General features: G+C 40.9%; 1 long non-coding RNA gene across 1 annotated transcript; it reads left to right on the top strand.

Annotated features, from left to right (window-relative positions):
* The first annotated feature begins 18921 nt into the window (after window positions 1-18921).
* LOC111775079 (uncharacterized) lies at window positions 18922-22462 on the top strand. Its single transcript, XR_002810577.2, has 3 exons — window positions 18922-19445; window positions 20146-20259; window positions 22144-22462. It is a non-coding gene; the product is annotated as an uncharacterized lncRNA (long non-coding RNA).
* Window positions 22463-24218: the final 1756 nt, after the last annotated feature.

Raw genomic sequence — 24218 nt, 5'->3', positions numbered from 1 at the left:
GGTGTCAAGAGAACCACCAGATTTTCTCAGAGGGAATGGCTTTGGAATAAGCTGATACCCCAAAAAAGACTAAGTTCCCGATGCATACAAGATTTCTTAAAGTTCTGTTTGTAATTATTCTGCCTTGAGGAAATGAAGAAAAAGGAGACCAAGTGTCAGCCTATGTTTGGGGAATTTTCTAAAGAATAACTCACAGTTTTCACACCTTGGGAAAGAAGAAGTAAAAGACAGAATTTGTTTAGGTTTAGGTAGTGTGTTTTGGCTTAAAATATAAGATAAATTCAGAGATAATTTAGTACTAGTAAGTAATATCTATCAGAGCATATTTAAAAATTCTCATGTATTTACATAATGTATCTCCCTAAATAAGATGAAACAATTGAACTAATGCTGATTTGACTCCAACTTCTCTGGGTCTGAGGAGAAAATAAACCAATGATGAATAAGTGCCTACGTCTGATGTCATAGCATTGGGTGAGATGGGCAGTGGGGAACTCAGGGTGACACAGTGGGACCACAGAATCAAGGTGTGACTGCCCTGTGTGTTGGTCATCTTGCTTGCTCAGATGATGCTTTGAGACCAGCTTACCCTAGAATCCAGAAATAGGGCCTAGCAATAATCAAGCCATGGATTAAGTGGCGTCATTAACGTCACATGGATCACAGCCATACCCTCCAAGGGAAAATGCCTGGACCATGAGAATACCCTGCCTTGGGGCCAGGGTAAAGCACAAGAGGACAGGTGGTTGTCAGGGCGTCTCAGAGCCCCTTCCAAGGGAGACAGTAGAGTATAGTGATTTGGAGCGTGGACTTGGGATGTCGACAGCTTAGATTAGAAACTCTTACTAGCTGCATGACCTAGGAGGAGTTACTTAAGCTCTGTGTGCTTTACTTTATTCATCTGTAAGATGGAGACAATAACAGTCCCTGCCTCAGGACGGCTATGAAGATTGAGGTATTTAAAACACACGAAGTGCTTAGAAAGATGCTTGACATGGAGTAAGTGTTGTTTATTTATTTTTTTCTTCCCAGTATATTAAAGTAAACATCCAAAGAGAGTTATAAAAATGTTTTCATTTATTTTAAATGTGCACATTTAACAAATTCACCTTTTACACACACAGTTCAGTGATTGTATGGATAGCCTCATTTGGGAATCAAGTCAAGAGTCCAAATCTAAGGTCCTTTGTGATATGAGACGTGACAACTGGGCCTCCTGGTGGACCCCATGCAAGGCCCTGGTGGTTACACAACTGTTTCCTTCCTTGATCACCACGCCGATTAAATAGGTGTCTTTTCCTTTCTTAAGTAGCTGATATTGAGAGTGCTCTACTCAAGTGAACCTTTTTTTTTGGGCTAGAAAGAAACTTTGACAAGGTATTTCTGCTTCCCCAACTTTTCCAGCTACATCAGAGCAGCCATTTAGAGCAGAAAACGAATTGTGGAGGCTCTGTGCATTAGCGCTCTTGAGTTCTGAATGGCTGAGTGGTGTGGAGTGTTGACCTCAGGACCAGGGAGAAGAGCGGCAAATTGGGGTCATTCATGAAGAAGTCATGGTCCTCCTGGGGCCCTGACAGTGAGGTTGGATGGAAGATCAGACGCTGGTCATAGGAAATAGTCAGAACAAGACGGAAGGTATCTTTGTTTCTATTCTAGTCAGAGAATACTAGAGAATCCAAGACTTAGCAATACCAGCTGCCCTATGCTTTGGAAGATGATCTGGAGCCGTTATGCTTGAAAAGGTACAATTCTAGGTTCCAAGCAGAAGATATTATGGGTCCTTCTTTGTAAGTAGACACTTGAAAGAACACTGTAAAACATTCCTACCTGTGTGCAGGCCTTCCGAGGTCTAGCAGGACTTGAGTCTCGGTCAGACTTGCAAAAGTCCTTGTGCTTTAAGAAGAGTGGTGCCTGAAATACGGACCGAGGAACCCTGGATATTTTCAGTAGTCCCAGGACGAGAGATCAAGGAAAGGTGTGTCATTTTATCTCCAAAACACAAACACCTAGAGTTTCAACAAAGAATTACTGTTGAGTTTAGCTTACTTTTATGTGCCTGTAGTAAATTTTAGAACTTTTGCTTCTCTTGACAATTCAATCTAGCTATTATGTAAGCTGTTTTCATAACCCACCCCCGATAATCGTTTTTCCTTCTTTCTCCCTATGTCTCACAATACTGCATTTAATAATGAGATGCCAAAATTATCTTTGATCTTTTGCTTTTCTTTACTGTATACTGATATGTAAAAAGATAACGTTTATAAGCAACACTGGTTTTTACTTAAATTATATCTTTTGACAGTAAAATGGACTCTAATAGACTTAAAAGATATAATTCCTTCACAAATGACTTAAAGTTAAACAAACATTTAATTATCTGATTCCAGGGCTATTAGCTATGTGTGAAAAGAAAAACTGCAAAATGGGAGTTAAAAAGATTCATTAAAATTCATGGCAAACTCCCTGGGAGTGAGTCAAATTGGAAAATATTGTTAAAGCTATAGCAGACTGCGTGTTATGCCTCTGGGGGTCATTTATTTGAAATCTTTCTCACACGCATATGCCATATACATAGATTTTTATCTGCTCCAAGTGCACTTAAGCTTATCGAAAGCATGTTAAATCTCCTCGAAAGAAAGTTTCTCTGTTGTTCTGGAGAGTTATTTCTACTTTTGCCTCCCACGTGCTCTCACCAGGTAGTTCGCTCAGCTGTTGAGATCACTCTCTTGGTGTGCTGCTTTGTGTCTGACAGGAGGAGTAACAACCAGCCTCCGAGATGAGGACTAATTCCAGCACTTGTGAAAGACGCTGGGGAAGATTAAAGACAACTGGAGAATTCACTGGAGTGGCATAAAAAAAAAATTATCTGAGTGACGTATTGATTAATGAAGCCACTCCTAGAAACCAATGAAAATCATTAAAGAATATTCTTAAGTACTTTTAGGAGTTTCTCTTTTTTGGTTTGTGTACATAGAGAAATATGTAGTAACATTACTCATGCTTCAAGTTACTAATTTAAAAATACAATTGTTTTTACTAGACTTTAAAAAATATTGGAATATACTCTCTCACCACAGCAAGATTCTGACTTCATTTCTTAAGTCTTGCCAACAGCCTTTTGAAGTATGAAAGTTCCATGGTAATAGAAAGAATAATTTAATGTATTGTCAAAAATAAGCCTTGAAGTTAATAATTAAAATAAATTGGCATGTTTTAACAACTTTCCTCAAAGGGTCATATTATTCACACAAATAAATGCAAGCAGCATATTTGATGAACGGATCAACAGAAAACTTTGTTCATGGGGAAATGAAGGAAAAATTCTGTAGGAGGGGAATATTTAACTTGAACACATTTATGGAATAATGAGCTTCTGAGACAAAGGTCTTGGATCAATATCATACATTTTAATTTTGGTGAGGATGCAGAGAACAGAACATAGCTAAATTTAGGGGTATAAGTTGGTGTTGTGTATATTTTCTAGATGTAGGGAGAGTAAATAGAGTCTTAGGAAAATAAAATACTCTTGCATTTCCAAACACTGTGTTTCATATTAAAGTAACTTATCAAGAAACTGGCAGTTATAAATCTTCAGCTTATGACTACAGCAAAAGCCTCTGCTTGAACCCAAGCTATATGTTCTCTGAGATTCCAGAATGTCTGAAATGCTCGTCATGTGCTACTGGGGACTATTTGAAAAAAGTCCAAGAAGCCTCCTGAGAAGGCATGAGTCATCCTAAGGAAGAATCATCCTAAAACAGAGAAGGGGGGAGGACCAGAGGCCTATAGGAATGAGGAGGGGGGAGCCAGGGTGGCATGTTGGTTGCTCATCTTTGTCCTCCACGTACCCTTATTATTCTAGGGGATTGTGCCAGGTCCCAGTAGAAAAGACTCAGAGTGAAACCAGTAAGACTTTTTTACTAAAATGTCTCAGATACTAGGGGACATAACATGCCACCACTTTTGGGACCCCTGTAGCAGAGTGTGGGAGTAAGCGGGGCCTCTGTATACAGCTGATCAGGTTGTGTGGAGTGCCCCTCCAGGGGTGGGGTGGATCACATGCTGACTCGTAGGCAAGGGCCTTCAGCAGAGGTGTTCTCTCCACCACAGTAGAGAGACCTCTGGTGTAAGGGTGACATCGTGAGCACCTGAGACTGCTACAACTTTGGCAAGATGCCGCTTTGAGGTAGGACAGCCTCAGGGCCTGGATGGCTTGAGAGGTTGGAGTGGCTTCGGAGAGTTAATTGTTACCAGCATGGGAGGAGGCAGCAATGTCTCAGCAGTCGTAGGAGAAGAAGTATTAGGAAGAAAGCCACGTGGGAGCTGGGAGGAATCTGGATGGTGGGCCCCCTGAAGATATCCAGCAGGGCCTCCCAGACCGGTAGGTGGGAAATCAAACTGGAGAAGAGAGAGAGTATGACACTAAAGAAGAAATAGTGTTTTGTGACTTGTACCCCTACACACACCTCTCCCAGCTCATGTAGCTTCTGGAAAAGTGGATGTTCTGTAGTATAATCATTTTATATTTCTGAAAATAAAAACCAGGAACTTGTTATCTGGTAATAAAGAATATAATTGTCACTATTTATTGAATGGCCATTAAGTGTTGGGGGATATCTATGTTCCTTCAATGGAAGTGCATAGAAGTTAGAGTAGTTTCTTCCTGGATGCTGGAATGAAGCCAGGTCTGACAGGATAGTGGTGCAGGAATAGCTGAGATCCTTAAGGCCGTCGAGGGAAGTCCTCCTTTGTGTGGATGGCATTTGAGGTAGTCGTGTCCCTTCTGTGCATACATTTCTGATCTGTGGGGCCACCTCGTTTCTACTAAAATGTCTTTTCAAATCAGAGACTTCACTCACTCGCAGAGCGGGTGTGTGTCATCCCTCCCCTCTAACCTGTAACCCTCTGGAATGATTCAATAGGTAACACAATCTGTATCTGATAGATGGCAAAACTGAGGCTCATAGGAGTCAAACAAATTGCTAAACTGGGCAGCAAGCAGAGGTAGCATCTTAATTCAGGCCCAGATCCATGTCTTCCTACAATCAATGACCTGTAAGGGGTTCTCTTAGAGCATCCCGCCGTTGCGGGCAGTAAAAGACCGTAAGCATTAGAGATTAACTTTTTAGTAACATTGCCTCATCAAATGGTGGAGCACACTAAAGGTGTTTTCTCGCATACAGCAAATATGATTCAAGGGAGGAACAGCCACGTAAGTAAATCATAAATCTGATTCTCCAGTTTGGCAAATCTTCAAGTTGTGGTTGATTCCCTTGACTCATCCTCATAGCTAACTTTGTGTAAAAACTATAAAGATGACTTTTTGGTCCTGAGAAAGAACACGGCCTCTAATTGAGGTCTGTTTCTTTATGAAGCAAGACTACATGAGATTTACCACAAATATGGAGAAACATGAACCCAAACCTGGCTTCTTGCCATGTCCGTCTATTAGGATAACTGCTTTGTTCTTGATGTTGTTATATTTATCTATATGCAAGAATTATACATGGGTATTGTCTCTTGTGAAATACATCATTAACAGGAAAAGCTGTGGGGAAGAAGATTGGGTAAGAATGGAAAATGATTCACAGTTGACTTAGAAAAGCTAGAGATCCTAGCACAGGACCAAATACTGCCCTGTCTTGTTATTTCACTGTCGTGTGTGTGAAATAATTCCAAGGATATTCCACATTCCCAGGATATTCCGTATTCCGTCTCTACTGGCTCCTTCCATTCCAGGAGGCACTGAAGACTCACACTCTGTGTGCACGAGAGTGACTGAAAAAAAACGAGACGTCAACAGTGCTCTCCATGATGTAGAAATCTGACATCATTTATTAGATTCTCATCTACAGCTGCTGCGAAAAAGGACAGTTGCTGTTTGACTTTTTTTATACCGAACTAAGTGATAAGACTACTTGAAAAATGCATTTCTTTTCTGTCTCCCTCCTGGGGGGCAGGGCTGGTCTCTCAACTTCGGTGGTCTTCCGTTTGTTGTCATGCAGCATTGCTTGAGGCCGAGCCTCCTTGAGTCCTTGAAATGTTGATTCTCTCCTCTCCTTTCTCATTTTAAGATAATAGAAATGTATTAATAATAGATACATTTCTTAACAGAAATATTAAGATAGATAATATTTCCCATATGGCTTATAATATTTCCTATATGGCTTATTTCCTTATTTATAAAAGTACCTTTAAAAGGGTCCATTGTTTGGTTCTGTTTTTAGCACTTAAGAGACATTTGATAATTATATTATCATGGTTCTATTCTCAAGTATCTGGATGCCACCTTTGAATTGCCAAAATGGTTTCCTGAATTTGTACACGGTTCTGGCCTTTGGCCTATAAATCACAACATTACCACAAAATTTTGGTTTTTAGTATGAGTGAGATGTGTACTTCTATATCCACCTTCTATGCTTGAGAGAAGGGATTTTTCTTCTTCATTTAAAATAGCTGATCATCGTAATTGCTAGTACTTTTTGGAAGCCTGGCAGTGGGATAAGTGCTAAGGAGTTGCGTTGGTGCAGCTTTCTGTGGCTGAGTTTGTGAGTTACAACTCTTAATCCAACTGAAATACAATTTTATTTGAGGGAGATCTGCAAGTGGGAGAATGACTATTAATTCTGCAATTCCAAAATAACTAATGTACTTGGTTGGAAGCCAGGTACACTGTGAGTTCTGGATTTAAGTGCTCTTGTGGGAAATGCAGCAAGAGACTTTAACATATGGATTCTCAGAAGAAAATGCAACTGTTCCATACAAGAAATATTGAGTTATTCTTAGTACTTTTTAATGTGTGGTTGACTATATATTTTTGAGTGGTGCCATTTTTAACACTTGGCAATTCAAGCCAAAGATCTTCATTTCCTGGGGTAATTTTAATAACTCACCCATTCACACAGCAAGCATTTAGTGAGGATTGATGGTATAGCCCTTACTTGATTTGATGAGAAATGCAAAGAAAGTAGAAGCAAGATCTGTCTTCACTGGATTTACAATATTGTTAGAAAATAAAACTGATACATGAATATGTGTGTGTGTATGTATATATACAACAAGTAGAAAGCAAAATGGAACTGTATGTTAATGTATTAAAAATACGCGTTGAGGGGCCAGCCTGGTGGTGTAGTGGTTAACTTTGCACACTCCACTTCAGCGCCCCAGGGTTTGTGAGTTCAGATCCTGGGTGTGGACCTACACACTGCTCATCAACCCATGCTGTGGCAGTGTCCCACGTACAAAATAGAGGAAGGTTGGCACACATGTTAGCTCAGGGCCAATCTTCCTCACCAAAAAAACCACAAAAAAAACACAAAAAACACACACACACATCGACTCCCTCCTATGCTCTGATATAAGCAGAAGTTTTCAGCACCTGCTTTTGAGGAGCTCATAATCTGGTGGTGTGTAGGGGGGAGGTAGATGTGTGGAGTGATAATCAAAGGACGAGCCCACTATTGGCTTGTTGAGCACACAGTTTGTTGACGCAGCTACAGGTTCTGCCTATGAGAACTGGGGGAGGCATCAGAAAAGCACAGGAATTTGAGGAGGTCCTAGAAGGAAAGCCTGGCCAAGCTGAGGCGGATACACATACACCGAGAGAGGGCAAAGAGGAAGCGAGACTCCTGTGAGTCAGAAAACCTCCTTTGAGAACTGAGTTACATCTTGCAAAAAGCTTATATATCACAATGATAAATATTTATAATTTATCTTGTTTGATATATTCATGTTGAAAAGAGAAAAATGGGAAGAGAGCCCAGGCAAGAAAATCCTCACAGGCAAAGGAACAAGGGGTGGAAATGTGAGCACACAACGGAGGCTGGGAGGGGGGAGGGCGGGCAGTCCTTTTACTAACAAGAGATCAACTGAAATGAATCTTTGGATGAACAGCATCTGACTGAAGGGTTAGGTCAAATGAGAAATGAAAGACAAGACGTTACATAGGTGCTAGTTACTCTAGGGTGAGGCAGCATAGTATATTGGTTAAACTCAGAGACTGGATTCTAATCATGCCTTTATCACTCTCTGGCTGTGTGGCCTTGGGCAAATTATTTACCCTCTCTGTGCCTTAGTGGCCTCATCTACAAAAAGAGGGGAGTGATAGTTCTTACCTCACAACGTTGTTATGATGATTAAACGAGTCGATATTTTTAAGAGCTTAGAGCAAGTGCAGCACGTTAATGTGTATGTTAAATAAAAGGGTAGTCACTAGCTTAAGAAAACTGTTATGGATTCTTAAGCAAGAGGAGATACAATAAAATAATGTGTGAGGGAGATTATCCTGGCAATGATGTACAGGGCAGACTCGAATGAAAGATGAGATGGCACAGATTTCATGAATATCTAGATAAAGACAATGGGGCTTGGAGTGGGATAGAGGAAACTAAGAGATTTGAATCGAAGGCATGTATCAAAGACAGAACTATTAGAACTTGGAGGGTGGATATGGGATGTGAGAAGTGATAGCCAAAGATGACTCTAATGTTGAGGTTTTAAGAGGCTGGGAAAAGAGTGTGCCATAGACAACAAATGGGGGAAGTTATGCATGGATGGACCTCAAAGCTTAGTCAATGAAATCTACTGCACTTAGCCTGAATTTGCTCAAATAATAATAATCATTAGCTAGGATTTCATCTTCCTTTGTGCTTTTGTGCAATTCTTTTGCCATCTGTTTAAGGAACAACACAGACTGTCAGCGCTCTTTGAATAGAAAGCAAATTCCAAAAGAAGACATTTCTTATTTAAAAACACGTACTCCCCAAGCATTTAATTAAATTAAAAATAAGACAAAGATAAGGAAGAACTTAACTTTCTAACCATTTGAAATTTTACAAGATGAAGTTGAGAAATCATTTCAGTAAGGAATAAAATAAAATGACACAAAATAAAACAAAACAAAAACTAGGTCAAGAAATGACCCTGAGGCAAAGTCTTAAATCTTAAAGGTCAACAGGTCAGTCTACTTTAAAAACTGTAATTATAGCTCTTAATTCTTCAACGGGCTTACTGTGTCATGTTAAGGTTATTCCCTTCCATATACCATAGCCCATAATGTCACTCGAGGTATCCTTATGGCTTCTCCAGGTATTAAAGAAGCTTGATATGTTTTTGTTTCATTAATCTTTTCTCAGAGGCCAGTGATGAGTTCATCTGACTCTTTTCCATCAAGTTGAAAATTCTTTTCAATTAAAAACTCATCTCTACAGATGGTATTAGCATTAGGAGAGGCCTCTTCTGTCTAAAATAACAAATATTGAGATATTTCAGGAATTGCTCTATAAATCATTGGAAGTAGAATCAACTAAAGGGTTTCAGTTGTGTGTGTGTGTCTGTTTTAAGTGAGTAAGAGTTGAACTGATGAGAATTTGGCCCATATGCTTTCTTGTTGTTAGAATGGATCAGTTTCATCTCAGTGCCTGGGCAATTTTGTTGCACATTAATGTGAAATATTGTGGATGTTTTAACCAAGCTATCAACTATGAAATACTTTATCCCAAACATTATGATTACAAAGGCGATAATAGAAACAGTTAAAACCAGGAGAGAATGCTCTGTTAAAGAGGATTAGAAAGACCATTTATTGAATAGTGTGGATTTCTTCCAAGCCCCTGTGTGCAGAAAGCATGCAATGCGTGAATAATTCATCTAGAAATTCTATCGTGAAGTTGTATCAGTTTCCACAGTAAAACCTGGCCATGGAGGAGGAAAATACATCAACATCTGTGACAAGCTCTATGAAGAGACAGTGGCAAAGCCTTTCAGGCACCAGGAGCAAAGCAAAATATAATAAATTCACTTAAGTGTCAAATTTGTGTCGGCTGAATAATGACACCATATGTCTGGGTTGCTATGTCACCGTAGGCTGCTCTGAAAAAACACATGGCTTTATAGAAATGGCTGTCAGCCCGGGGAAGAAACCTTGCTGGCTACTGCCTTTCTGTCAAAGAAAACAGAGGCTGCCCAATAAATGCAGTGTCCCACGATCGCATGATTGAGGGTTTTTTGTTTTGTTTTAACTAATTTTGTCAGCATCCAGAGTGAGTCTGCTGTTTACACTTGGGCATGTGTTGTCAGAGAGGGGTCTTAGGTGTGTTCCTTCAAATCCTTCAGATGAGTTGGAGCAAGGCTTTGAAACTCATCAGTTGGCCTTCTCTGCGTGTGTCTTAACAATACACCTTGGCCTCATATAGCTCTCTGAGCAACTCACCTCACAGCATTTCATAGACATTGTCTCACCAATTCTTACAGCATCCCTGGGAGGAATCAAAGCCTCAGATATTATTTTGCTGCAGAGCAAACTGAGGCACAGAAAGGTCACGGTCATGTTAGCCCTTAGGAGGCATGATCTGGGAGACAACTCAGTGTTCTTTACCCCGGGCAGTTGGCATTCTTCCAGGTGTGCCAGACACTCTTTATGGGAAGGAGGATTTGTCTTCCTCTCCGGGGCCTCTGCCTTCCTTCTGCTGACATGCACAGTGCTGGCCGGCCGCCCGCTTCATGGCGGCTTCACCAACCAAAGATGCTGCACCTACATTCAGCATCTGAGTCATGTGAGTGGGGATTCCACAGATTGCACAACAGGATGCTGTTCCCAGAGTTTTCGCGCTTGGACACAGACGCCGTTGCATGGCGATTCCGTCCTGTGTAACTGCTCTTAATGGCCTGGGGCTCTGCAGACTGCGCAGTCCCGCCACGCCCTGGGATCAGCAGCCCCATCTCAGCTGCTCGCAGCCGGCTTTGTCTCTGCCTTGGTTTCCCATCACAGTTAGTCCAGTGGTACTTAAAGTAGATAGTGGCAAAGATAAAGTCCTTGGAATGGGTACTTAATCACAAGGGCATAGGCAGGACCGAAGAAATTGTGTGTCAATCTGTTTATAAGAAAAATTACTTTATATCTATATTTATTAGTTTTCTCAGAAGAGCCCTCCCCTAAATAATTTAAAGCTAAAAACTTTTAAACAATGGTTCCCAACAAAATGGCAAGTATCTGAAGCACTTGGAGAGCTTTCCTGTGTGTGTGCATGTGCGTGTATGTGTACATGTGTGCATGTGTGTACCGTCAGAGACTCTGATTTGCTGGATCTGGAGCACAGCCTGGGATTTTAAAAACCCCTCTCCCAGGTGAATCTGATGTGAAGTCAGTGATCCTTTAGAGAGTTGCACATGCCAGAGTTCCTCTCGCCTTGTCACTTGGGAGTATGAAACATCAGTGCAAAGTGAAACAGATGAAAGAGATTTGTGGTTTCCTGACCAGACAAAGGTGTTTCCCATTCTGCAGTGTAGTGTCGAGAAACGGAGCAGATGATATAAACGCAGCAGTTCAGGCTGAATCTGAAAAATGGAGTTGAAGGCGTGTAAAGGAAGCCTGGGGAGCGGCCACAGCCGGGATGTTTCTGCTGGATTCCCCTGCCTCACCACCACCCAGTCCCATCCCAGTGATTTGTGGTAATAACCCAGTTCTCTCTTGGCTGTGTTACCCTCTCTTGAAACCAGAGGACAGAAGTTATGCAGAAAAAAGATGGCCCCAAATTCAGAAGGGGAGCCCATTTCTCCACCCTCTTGAGTTTGGGCTGAGCCTGTGACTGCTTTAATCAATAGATTATGTCAGAAGTGATGCTGTGTCCATTCTCGTCAACACCTTTTAAAGGACTGGCTGCTTATGTTTCTCCCCTCCCATAGCACTAGCTCTGGGGTTGCTCCCTCTTGAGACTCAACTGCCATGCTGATGAGTAGCCCAAATCATATGGAGAGGCTGCATTCAAGTATTCTGTTCAACGGTCTCAGCTAAGCTCCGGGCCAAGAACCAATGTCAACGGGCGGTCATGAGTGTGAGCCGTCTTGGGCATCCCAGCCCAACTGTGGCCCCAGTCAACTTCATGTGGAGCAGAAGTACCACTAACCGAGCCCAGCCAACCTACAGAATCACAAGAATTAACACAACAGTTGGTGTTTTATGCCACTAAGTATTGGGGTTGTTTGTTATGCAGCAAGAGATAACTGGACAGAGAGTCAGTGCCTTTTCCGGTCCATGCCAGGCTGAAGGTGAACAACTGGATCACAATCACAATTGTAATATAGCATTTTTGGCTGAACCTTCACCTACTTTGTAGTAACTCCCTTCCCCTCATACTCTTCCCACATGATTTCTCTAAGGGGTATCTAGAATGTATGATCTGTGAACAGTCCTTTTGGCCCCCACTGGGCATTGGCTATGTTTTTGATCTCACTCCGATGACCTCTCTGCTCTGTGGTGAAATGTCTCTTCTCTGCCAACATTAAGAGCAGCAGCCTGGCCCCCAGTGTCTCTGAAAGCAGCACTGCCATTGATGGCCATGATGACTGAAGATGACCATGGGCCTGACGATGCCCAAAGGTGAAGGCTCTGGGGTCTGTCTCAAGATGCTGTCTCCATGACTAATGTGGCTGCTAGTGCCATTGTGGCCGATGCTTTGTGTTTGAAAGGTTCTAGAGATTTTAGGAAATAGTTCATTATTGTAATTGGTGACGTAAGTGCCCATATCCTTACATGTAATAATTGTTTGTTCAATTGAAATAAAGAGTTAAGTCATATTACTTAGATTCTTTATTATTTCTTGGTGGGGAGGATTCAAATAATCTAAACTAAGAACCCTATATCAGTGTTGCAGTTGAAACATTTAGCCTACAAAGAGCCCGACTAGAGAAATTGTTCTAATAGGGTTCAGTTGGGATGCTTCTCAATGAGGTTTTCTTCAGCAAGAATTCATACTTTATTTAGGTGAGTTAAAGTATTTAACTTGTTTTTTATTCTTTAAATAATATAAGTAGAAGATAAAAGATTTTCCTCTGTAGGCTTCAATGATAACCTTAACAACATTGCAGCTTAACAAATAGAAAATATTTAAGAAACAAAGATTGGAAACCCAAAGGAGATCAGATTTTAATCTCTAACGTGCTAATTAAGTAGATGTTTGTATCACATTTTTTACACTGATATCTTGGGATTATTTGTGGGAAATTGTTATATGTAGTTATTTCCTTTTCTGTTCTAAAGGGATGGTGTCACTCTCCAGGACTAAAGTTTAAACAGATGGAAGATATTTGAAGTATAGGATTGTTGATTGAACATATGAGAACATATACAAATTTAATGAGATGAGAAAACAACAGTGAATAAATAAACATTGAGCAAGAGGGTATCAAGAGATTATGTTGCTGAATAGCTCGATTCTCTTGTAAGTGGTTTTGGAAAATTGGAGGGAAGGAGAAAGTCCTTGCTTCCTGGGCATCTGGGCATCAAGAGATTAATGGGAAAATAAAGGGGAACTTTATGCCTGAAACAGAACCCTCTTTGATGTTCTCCTTTGAGATACTGAGAGAAATAAGATCAGAAAAGGATTCTACTAACTGATTAGTCTGCTTCTACAGTAATACATTGATTGGACAATGATTAATCCCCTGTGACATTGATGCATTTTCAGTGTCATGAAATATCTTAGAAAAATTGAAAAGTTAGAAAGAACTAAAAAATGGACTCTTTCCATACTATTGTAACCAAAAAATAATGTGTTTGGGTCTGTCTTCAGAAGGGTAAACACAAATGTTAGAGAATTATTGCTGAATATTTGTAAAAGTAAATTGAGTTCCTCTGAGTTACGTTAAATGGTAATTTTCATGGTAGAGTATGAATAGGTCCTTGCTTAGTTAGCTTGGCTGATTTTCCTCATAATGAACATCTGGTTAAATTCTTATATACAAATGTGAAGGAATTATATTTTCTGGGGATACAGTTCTAGGACTCCATGTGACATTTGGAACTCCCTTTAACCTGCCAAAAGATGCTCTGATAACTTTCAAATTTTGAGACTCACTTGGTCAGACACCTTGGCAAGAGGCCTACATTTGAGGAGGAGATCTTCTAGAAGTAGGACCTCTTAGCCAATTTGGAAGATTTTGAATTTTTGTTGGAACAATGAAGTTGAGTCCTAAACCCTTTCACCACATGTTATAAATATTAACAATGAAGGTAATGTGGGTGGTGGAGATTTTTTTTGAAATGGGGATTTCAATATTGGCTGAGATGATAATAAAGTCATTCACTGAGAAATAGAGCAGGAGGTTGTTCTAATTTTACATTTGCCTTATTTTTCATGAAGGGAAAGGAATAAGAAACAGCTTCAGCATGGTAATCAAGTTTATAGGGTCAGTACTAATGGAGGTAATGGGTTAGGCCAAATTACACAAGTATTTATAGTTTGAAATTTTGAGAAGGCACATTGCTTAGTAGTTAAGAAGGCAAGCTTTATGGTCAGATACCCTGGGCTCATGCAACAGCTCTGCCACTTACAAGCTAAGTGAGCTTGAGGCATCAGAAGTTAAGCAACTTGCCCAATTTTCTCATCCTGATGCCTGCTAGAGTTAACAATAGGACTTAACTCATGAAGTAGTTGAGAAGGTTTATTTTAGTTCTTGGTGTAAAGTGCTCAATAAATATTAGTTGTTGCTATTATTATTAAATAGAAGAAATTAGCCATGAACAAATTTATTCACTAAGGGAGAAAAAGAAAAATAATTTCTTATTTGTTAGCGTTCTCTAGTATCTTTCAGATACTGGGAAAGAGGGTGAGGGAATTGAAAGAATTTCCACAATTATACGTGACTTTAATGAATTATTCCTTAAATGAGAATCTTACTTATAATCCTTAATATCTTGGCTAATGGTTCTAACTCCTTTTACACTGTTCCTTGAGTAGATCCTGGGCTACAACTCTTCTTCTACCTTGCTCGACATGGAAACCCTCTAGAATCCCCTTTATTTTATCACTGAACGAAAGTTATTTCAATGGCAAAGATGCTCCACGAGCACAAGAAGCATTTGTGGCTACAAAGTTTCTTGCCCCTGCCAATTGGCTGGTATCCTGGGATACACACTGACACAGCAGTCAGGCAGCAGAATGCAATCCCACATTTGGAAGTGAGTTCAGAAAACGTCACTTTCGAAGGTGAATATAAGAAGAGAAAACATTATGGATGAGCTTGCCCTCTGCTCGTCTGCAGAAGTAAGCACTCTGGGTGGAGTCCAATGTGCGTGTTGCCCTTGAAGCTATTGTGTTTCCAAATTGCCATCTAGGAGATACAGGATGTCTCACAGATTCAATCAAGGTCCCTAGACCTTTTCCCTGCGTCCTGTCAAAGCCATCAGGGTGTTTTGTTATATTTTGCTTTTTCAGGAAAAGAATGCAGTAATCTACTCAATACAAGTAGATTACATATTTAAAGGGATTATTGCCTTATCACTTAGTGATGGTGGTGATTTACCTGAATTCTAGAAAAAGATTGGGAGACTAATTTATCAGAGTGTCAGCACTGACCAAAACAACATCCCTCCTGTCCTCTATGAGAACCCTTCCTGGAAGTGGAGTTGGGGAGCACTCCAACTATCATGCCTTAGTGGCACTTCCCATTAGTGTCACTTTGACACCACACTCACCAAGCTGCCTTTTAAATGTAGTTTAGATCCCCATGTCACTTTTCCTCCAGAGGAAAGAATGATCTGATCATATTCAAGAGCCACTCTGAGCCTTTGGGAGCTATGTTTATCACTGTGAATTAATACACTGGTTTTTTGGGTCAGTCTCATAGATATCTGGACAATGTCATCCTCTAGAAGCTGATCACCCTGGGTCAAAGAGGAAAAAGAGAACACAAAACATTGCAGAGCTGGACCCAGCATGGGCTACAGTGGACCTTTTCAAGACGCAGCCAGGCAGGGTCAGTCTGGGACAGTCAACATCCTTGTTTTACCTTGCTCGCCTGCAGCCAGGGACTAGAAGATCAGGGAAATGAAACCTCTCTTTCTTCCACCCACCAGCTACAGAGACACATGTTACCACATTCCCATTAGGCTAGGCAATGTTCTCATACTTCTTAAATTGGCAGAGACTGGGAAGAAACTAATTCGATTGACTAAGGAACTGGTGAGAATAACAACTGAGATGCTGTGAGGTTTCCTAGTGTCAGCTCCAATTATGACGTCATTGGCACAACGTCATCAGAGAAGACACTTAATTTGTGCTGTATTTTCTTGGCCCCCATCCAATCCCATTAAAAACTGAAGATGAGTTTTTATTTCCTATGTCTCAAATTCTTGGCAAATATCCAGAGAAGTACACTATCAAAACGTTGTCACTGTGTTTGTTTAAAGTCTGTCTTATGCAGTGGGGTGATGCAAGGCTGACTGCTAAGGGGAAAAGTCTGATAGTTACAGAAAGCTGAAAGCATATAATGAAAATATGGCTAATAAATGGAGCCCTGTGGCCTAGTGGTTAAGTCTGGCATGCTCTGCTTCGGTGGCCCAGGTTCAGTTCCTGGGTGCGGACGTACACCACTTGTCAGCAGCCATGCTGCGGCAGCGACCCACATTGAAAATAAAGGAAGATTGGCACATCTATTAGCTCGGGGAGAATCTTCCTCAGCAAAAAAATCCCCCCAAAAAACAAAAAAAAAAACCCCATGACTAATAGCTAATATTTAAACTTGTCCTCATCTCCAAGCCATTATCACTTAACACCGTGAATCTTAATATGGTTATAAATTCTCTGAATATTCCTAGAAGAAATAAACCAACTGCCAAAGTTGTTAGGGCCCAGATAAGTTTTAATTAGACATATCCTGTTTGTTATAAAATCTAAAGAAAATATCCACTGTTTTTGCCTTTCCTGTTGGATGTAATTCATGGAGAAAAAGTGTTTAAGGAAATCCATATACCTTTTGAGAAGCAGTTTTAAATGAGTAATACTTTTCCTTGCTTTATAAAAAAAAAATGCCAACCGAAACACAGGCGTGGGGTGTCAACCTTTGCTGACAGAAGCTGCCCTCCACTTTACCTGGGGGAAGAACAGCAAACCCTGGCAGCTGCCCACAAGATGCCCTCAGGCCCCAAACCTGCAGTCTCAGAAACCACGAACAAGATGATTTCTTTTCTCTGACACTCCCTCCCCCTGGGCCAGAAACGTGAGGAAGATGAGCTTCCTCAGAAACTCCTGGCTACCTCTGCTCTCCCTGAAGTCGCAAGTCCTTTGTTTAGCTTTTCTTTTTGAACCCTGGGAAAAGTATATCAAAGTGATTCGGCCTGCCAAGAGTTTGTGCACTTAGGAACTGGCACTGTGACAAACGCCTGCGGAGAAGAGAAAAGATTTCTGTGTTTCTTAGTGTTATTTTCTCCCTTGAGAGGTTTCCAGAAACTTGAAAGGAGGGCTGCGCCGAGGAACTGATTAAACTTGCTCGTATGAAAATTGAAAGTCGGTGTGAACAACCGGCTCTCTCTGCCCCCACGCCCGGCCCAGCAGCCCAGGTAACTGGGATCACCGATCACAGAAATTAGAGCTGGACAAGACCAGTCCCGCCCTCGAACTCTTTCACCTGGCACGGGGAGAATTCTTCCCTGTGGTCTCCATTGTTTAGTCTGGTTGAATTTTAAAACATGCGTCAGGAAGATTTCCCCAAGTTTCCTTCCAGTGTTCTCTCTGTAGATGAAGATTCGGGAAACGTGTTTGGCTAATAAGTTGAAGATTTCTTTCTGTTGGGCTCATCCCATTATTCTGAGACAGTCCTTGCCTCTCTGTGCTTTGTGGTCTTATGGAATTATTCACTTCTCCAGTTTCTCCACATCTGAAGAGGGAAATTGTATCATCATTACAATACTGCTTGGAAAAGACTAGAGAGCTGGGGCCATAGAGCGGTGGAAACCCCTCCTTCCATATGGCCTCAATGTTTCTTCAGAAAGCCCTAGTTTTTCCCAAATCTAGAGAAAGCGTTTGCGAATCTTGAAGTTGGCCTGCTCTGTTGTGGGGATGCCGGACCTAGAGAACCTGGAGAGTAATCTGGGCCCTGAGCCTAATGAGACAGTCTGGCATGAATCTTTGACCAAACTGAGAAGGTCAGTAATGTTTTCGGGAGCACGTACCTCTGCATCTGAGGCCATTCTCCCACTCCAGGCTCCCCTCGGTGCTGTTGACACCACTCTACAACTCCTCTGTCTAGCCTTCTTACCTTCACTCATCCTCCCTAAAATTGTCACCTTGGAAAGCATCTGCTAAGCCACCGAAAATGCTGAGCTGTTGGCTGGAGACCCTTCCTCCTGGCCGCCTCATGGTATTTACGTTTGACAGTGAATGCTGCCTTTAAATTGAAGGAGTACTTTTCCAACTCCAGAATTCCGGATGCCTGGGACACAAATGGCCATTGGGACAGGTTTTTCTTTGTGAAGGTATTGAGGTGAAGGGGGCTTATCAGAGCCCCTCAAACGTCATGCTGTATAAATAAAACGATAGACAGCATCCGAGAGCCAAGTGATATATTTATATTTATTTAGCTTAATCTTCACTTCTGCCCCCGTTAAGCAGGCACTGTTGTGGTTCCTATTTTATGGATAAGCAAACTAAGTCTTGGGGAGTTTAAGGAACTTGCCCATGATCACAGAGTAAGAGGTAGAATTGGGTTTGAACTTATGTTGAACTTATGAACTAAATCACCATCTAGTTTTGCTGGTGGTAATGGTAGTGATAGAAATCACAGCAGTGAACATTTATGGATGGCTTATGTACCAGGCATTGTGATAAGCCCTTCACACGAAATTTTCTATTTAATCCTCAGAATCATCCCACGAGGTAGGTAGTTTTAATATATGTCTTTTTTTCATACAAGGGGGCGGGGGCGAAGTTTACGTTCATTTAAGGCGATCTCTTTCAAGGGTATATTCAAGGTTACATAGCTGGTAAGATGCAGAGTTGTGGATTCCAACCCAAGAAAACCGCCTGTAGAGTCTGTGCTCTTGCCAAAGCCCTGCCTTCCTTGATAACTCCATCTTTATCTCCACAGAGACAGAGGTGGCCCTGCCATCACAGTGGCCATTATGACACACAGGCCTTCAGACATTGCATTAGAAACTAGACCACTCATAACTTACCCCAGAACTCCTGTACCTGCTGAAGACAGAGTTGGCACCCATAGTGGGCAGCCAGGTGATGGAGTGGGATTCCAGTCTCACCCCTTCGTTCCCAGTACCATCTGATCCATCACTTATGTAATTACAGATGGAGCCAAACTTCTCTCCCTTTAGTTTCTTGTCCCTCACTACATATGTATAGCAATGATCTGAAAGCCGACCAAATGCTGTCTTTCAAAACACCTTCTGAATTGACACCGCATTGGACAATGCTAAAGAGAAGAGTTCAGTTGTTTTAAAGAGAGACAGAGACAGAAAGAGGTGACAAAGTGGGAGATTCCAGTCAGCTTGGATATAGATGCTTGGTATCTATATCCCCAAGACTGAGAAGCCATCCAGGAGAACCATTGGCCTGAGGGAAGGAGGAAGCAGGCAAGCCCGTCAGTAACAAAGCTTGGCTATTAGTTGGGAAGACAAGATGACATTTCTGAGTATGACCTGGTATATTTAGGGAGCTGTGAGTAAAAATTTAAAAAACTATTCATAGGTTGTGACGCTGTAGCCTAAGCAACATCTCTCCATTACTCATTCTTAGAGACGAAAAAAGCATTCTTCCTCACTTCTCCGTTTCCCAGGCATCTAGCATTCCTGAGTTCATTGCATTTCCCTGGCCAAAGTAGTTAGTTGAGAGACAGCCACACAATCCGGCTGGAACCAGTCTTTGGTCTTCTGCAAAAGCAAGTAGGAAGGAAAGCCTCTTTCCTCAGGGATTCAAATCTGGGGGAGTTAGCTTCTTGCTGCTGGTGGCCATCTTTTCATCACAGGACACCTGCAAATGAAGCCATCACGAGGGACGGCAGATCTGAGATACAGAGAGAGACATCATTTGAGCCTCTGGATTAATATCCCTTCTGGCTTAAACTAGTCTGATTTGGATTTTCTGACCTTTGCCACCCAAAGTTTTCACGGTGGGGTTGATCTTGATGGATTGGGCCATTTTTTAGTTAGATCTGTCAGGGAAAACCTCTCTGAGCATCTGGAAGTCTATGGATCAAGGTGCTAATGGTGCACCATTTCCCGAGGATAGGATTAGAGGTGATTTTTTTTTTTAAAGAAACAATTATTTCTTTGTTAATAGAAAAATATTATATCTGGAATGTCAACTTTTCCTAAAATTGCGAGACGGTCCACTGATCACACTGCTTCTTTGTCTCCAGCTACTGGGTATTTAAGAGACAGCATTTATTCCTCTAGACTCAGGGATAATTTGCGAGAGAGCTCGCAGGTGGACTTTTCACTTATGCACGCCTCATTTGTCTTCCTCTTATAAGGTAACGTTTAGTCTTCTTTCCTGTAACTTGGTTTAGCATCTTTTCTAACCCAATATATTTCCAAATTCTCTAATCTTCTAAGGTCAATCACAAAGTTATTTCTCAAATAAAATAATGAATTTATTGTGATGTCTGCAGACTGGAAGATAATGCTGACTAATAGCTTCCAGAGGCAAAATGGTGCCCTCCCCAGAGACTGGAGTGAAGAGAATTCAAGTGTGTGACCAGATTTGTTTTCCTGGCGTATTTACCTCCTGCCCTCATACACACTCACACCATTCACATCAGAGATGAAATGGGGAGCTTTATTTGAATAAAAGTCCGTCAGGTAGGCCAGAGGCTCCACTTAAACCCAAGGTCATATTTGTCCTCTCTCTGGCTGCTGTATTTCTGGGTAGGAGCAAGAATTGTGCACGCCTGGGAGAGAAGGGGGAAGCATGGGGCCCCTAACATGACTGAATTTACTAGCTACTCTCAATTGGCTTCCTGTATTTCATCTTGGGAAAAAAATTCAGAGCAAGTGACAAAAAACTACTTCTGGCTTTTTGAATACCCTCACGGGGGAAGGTTTCTAACCTTTCAAAAAGTCTTTCAAATCGAAGCTTAAAGAAAATGTGTGTGTGCTTTTGAGTGCTTTCACACAAATTCTGCCTTTAATGTTAGTTGATGTGGACTAAATTCTCCTGAAGCTGCATCTTTGCATTTACCACAGATCACAGGATGAATAATGCTAGCTATTGAAATCAAACTGTCTACTGTACAGCATAAGGCCTAGGGTTAACAGTATTGTATTGTACACTTAAGAATTTGCTAAGAGGGTAGATCTTGGTTTGTTCTTATCACAAGATAATAATAAATAAGAGGGTGAGAGGAAAGTTTTAGTGGTGGCAGATAGGCTTGTGGCATAGATTGCGGTGATGATTTCATGGGTGTATATCTCCAAAACCATCAAGTTGTATACATTAATTATGTAGAGCTTTTCGTACGTCCAAAAGAAAAAAAATCAAATTGGCCCATCCTGCTCAAAATGGAATTTTCATATTCTTTTTCAATTCTAAAAATAGGGAGAGTTACGGTTGTTCCAAATCTACTGATCAATGTGTATTCCAGCAGCAGAAATGGGAAGAATGGGATGTGTTTCTCTAAACAGATATATGCCTATCTTTTCTCTTGAATCTTCTTATATGGACCATTCATTCATACACCACTGAGTAGTCATGGCCTATTAAATAATGCACTATTAATATTTTGCTTCCAAGATTTTGGTAACTTCCTAACATATCCTATTATTTTTATTATGAATTTTTAGATATATCTTTAGATATAAAATCATTAGAGATAAAAGTACAGAGAATAGTATAATGAACCACCATGTACCTGTTACTGAGATTTAGTGTATATTTATTTCATTTTTTCAGGTTTTAGAAATTTAATCACAGACGTATAACATTCCATTCTAAATATTTACTTCCATGTGCATTTCTAAAATAATTCTTGTTCTATAATAACACCAGTGTCATCACGACCTATAAAAATTAATAATTCTTACAAGTAAATGTGATAATTTTTTTATCTTTATGTAACAGTGAATATATTTCACGTGTTAAGTTTTTAAATTTATCCCCAGAATCATCTAGAAATTTATATCATTGACAACAGGCAATAGCTTTGCTTTTTATATTTAGTAAAACCTTGATACCACAGAATGGAATGAAGCATTTCTTGTGTTCCATCTTAGAGGTTTCATTGAAAAGCTCATTGAATGAATCTGCATCGGTTTTCTCTCTCACATTCCTTAACATAATGTTTTCTTGTTCAAAATACATGTGCTTTTGGCACCGTGAATAATCATTTATTCCTTTATGATTTTTTTTTTTTTGGTAGGACTTGGTGGCTTACTGTGAGAACAGCTGAATCTCCTCTCAAGATATACTCCTGGTGCACATGAGAACAGATGACATATTAAACCGTTTCACTTCTGTGGGGTTTAAGTCATTAATGTGTTAGATTGTCAAGTACAAGAATCAGAATGTTAGACTTTCATAGACAGTCTCCCTAAGGACCTTGTTAGAAGCCATGTGTTTTCACAGTGTATGTGGATGCTTTATAAGGACAGCTATTAAAAGATGACCAATACAAAAGGTCATCTTGGACACTGGGAAAGAGCTCTAGAATCCAAATAAAAAGCATGTATTGAGTTCCAGCTTGCATCATACCTGCTATATGAGCTTGGGCCAGCCAATTGACTGCTCTGAGCCTCAGTGGCTCAATTTGTTAAGTGGAGCAAATCAAAAAGTCTAGGGGATTAAATGAGATATTTATATCTCAAAGTATAATACTCTTTCTTGACATAAAATGATAAGGGGTGTGCCATGGACTGAATTATGTCCCCCCAAAATTCACATTGAAGCCCTAACCAGCAAGGTGACTGTATTTGGAGATAGGGCTTTTAGGAGGTAATTAGGTTAAATAAGGTCATACGGTTGGGGTCCTAAATCTGATAGGATTGGTGGTCTTAGAAGAAGAGGAAGAGAGAGAGACAAGAGGGTCTCTCTCTCTCTCTTTCTCCACGTGCACACACCCAGGAAAGGCCACGTGAGGACACAGTGAGATGGCAGTCACTGGCGAGCCAGGAAGAGAGCTCTTACCAGAACCCAGCCATACTGGCACCTTGATCTCAGACTTCCACCTTCCAGAACTGTGAGAAAATAAGTTTCTGTTGTTTAAGACACAGATGCTTTGTTATGGCAGCTGAGCTGACTCATACAATGTATAAGAAAAGAATGCATCCAACGGATGGTGGCCCCCTCTCCATTCAACTCAAAGAAGACCAGGAGAATGCATTGACTTTGCAGCTGGAGGAAAAGTAGCTTAGACATAATGTAGTATGTAGAGAAAGAACATCGGTCTAGGATGGCGGTATTGAGTTTCTAATCTGGCCTCAGTCTTCTCCTGTCTGTGTGACCTTGAGCAAGTCATAAAAGATGGAAGGCTTTGGGATCTTAGTTTCCTAATTTCTAAAATAAAGAGATTTTAACAAAATGCTTTTCAAGATCTTTCTTCTTCCTTTTAGAGGTTTGTTTGAGCTCCATGATCTTTTTTGCCTTCCCCTGATGAAACAGTGAAAACACTTGAGAGCTATCTAGAAGGATTGTGGGGGTATGACCTTTTAAATGAAGCTGAACCTCACCTGTCTTGAATAACACTTGCTGTTTACTGGGAAGTAGCCCTGCTCATTTCTCTTTGGCATTCTCTCTGGCCACCAGGTTTTCTGGGACTTGGTCTTTATTTTAAACAGTTTGTAGATAGAGACGATGGAATTTTGAAGTTAATAGAAAGAAGCTGCAGTGACACTATTAATCCAGGAAAAAGTCTGCCAAACCTTACTTTACACTTTGAGAAAATGTTTTGCTTGTTTTGAGTCTGGCCTCATCACAGTGATTTTGAACACACACACACACACACACACACACACACACTGTAGTGGGTTGAATGGTGGCCCCTCAAAAGATACATTCACCTGGAACTTGTGAATGTGACTCTATTTAGAAAAATGGTTTTTGCAGATCTAATAAGGATCCTGAAATGAGATCAACCTGGATTGTCCAGGTGGGCCCTATTGCTAATGACAAGTGTAGTATAAGAGACAAGAGAAGACACGGGAGGGCAGATGGCAATGTGAAGACAGAGGCAAAGACTGGAGTGATGCAGCTGCAAGCCAAAGAATCCCTGGAGCTGTCAGAGACTGGAAGAGGCGAGGAAGCTTCTCCCCTGAGTCTTCAGAGGGAGCACAAGCCTGCCGACACGGTGATTTTGGACTTCTGGCCTCCAGAACGGTAAGAGAAAGATTTCTATTTTAAGCCATCCAGTTTATGGTCATTTGTGTGTCAGGCCTAGGAAACTAACACACATACTCCTTTTCCCTATGCTTTCATTATATACCATTTCCCAAGAGATAC

Source organism: Equus caballus, chromosome 9 (genome assembly GCF_041296265.1).
Source record: "Equus caballus isolate H_3958 breed thoroughbred chromosome 9, TB-T2T, whole genome shotgun sequence".
NCBI classification, from domain to species: domain Eukaryota; kingdom Metazoa; phylum Chordata; class Mammalia; order Perissodactyla; family Equidae; genus Equus; species Equus caballus.
Note: the sequence above shows the minus strand (reverse complement) of the source record. Positions and strands in the feature narration are given on the sequence as shown.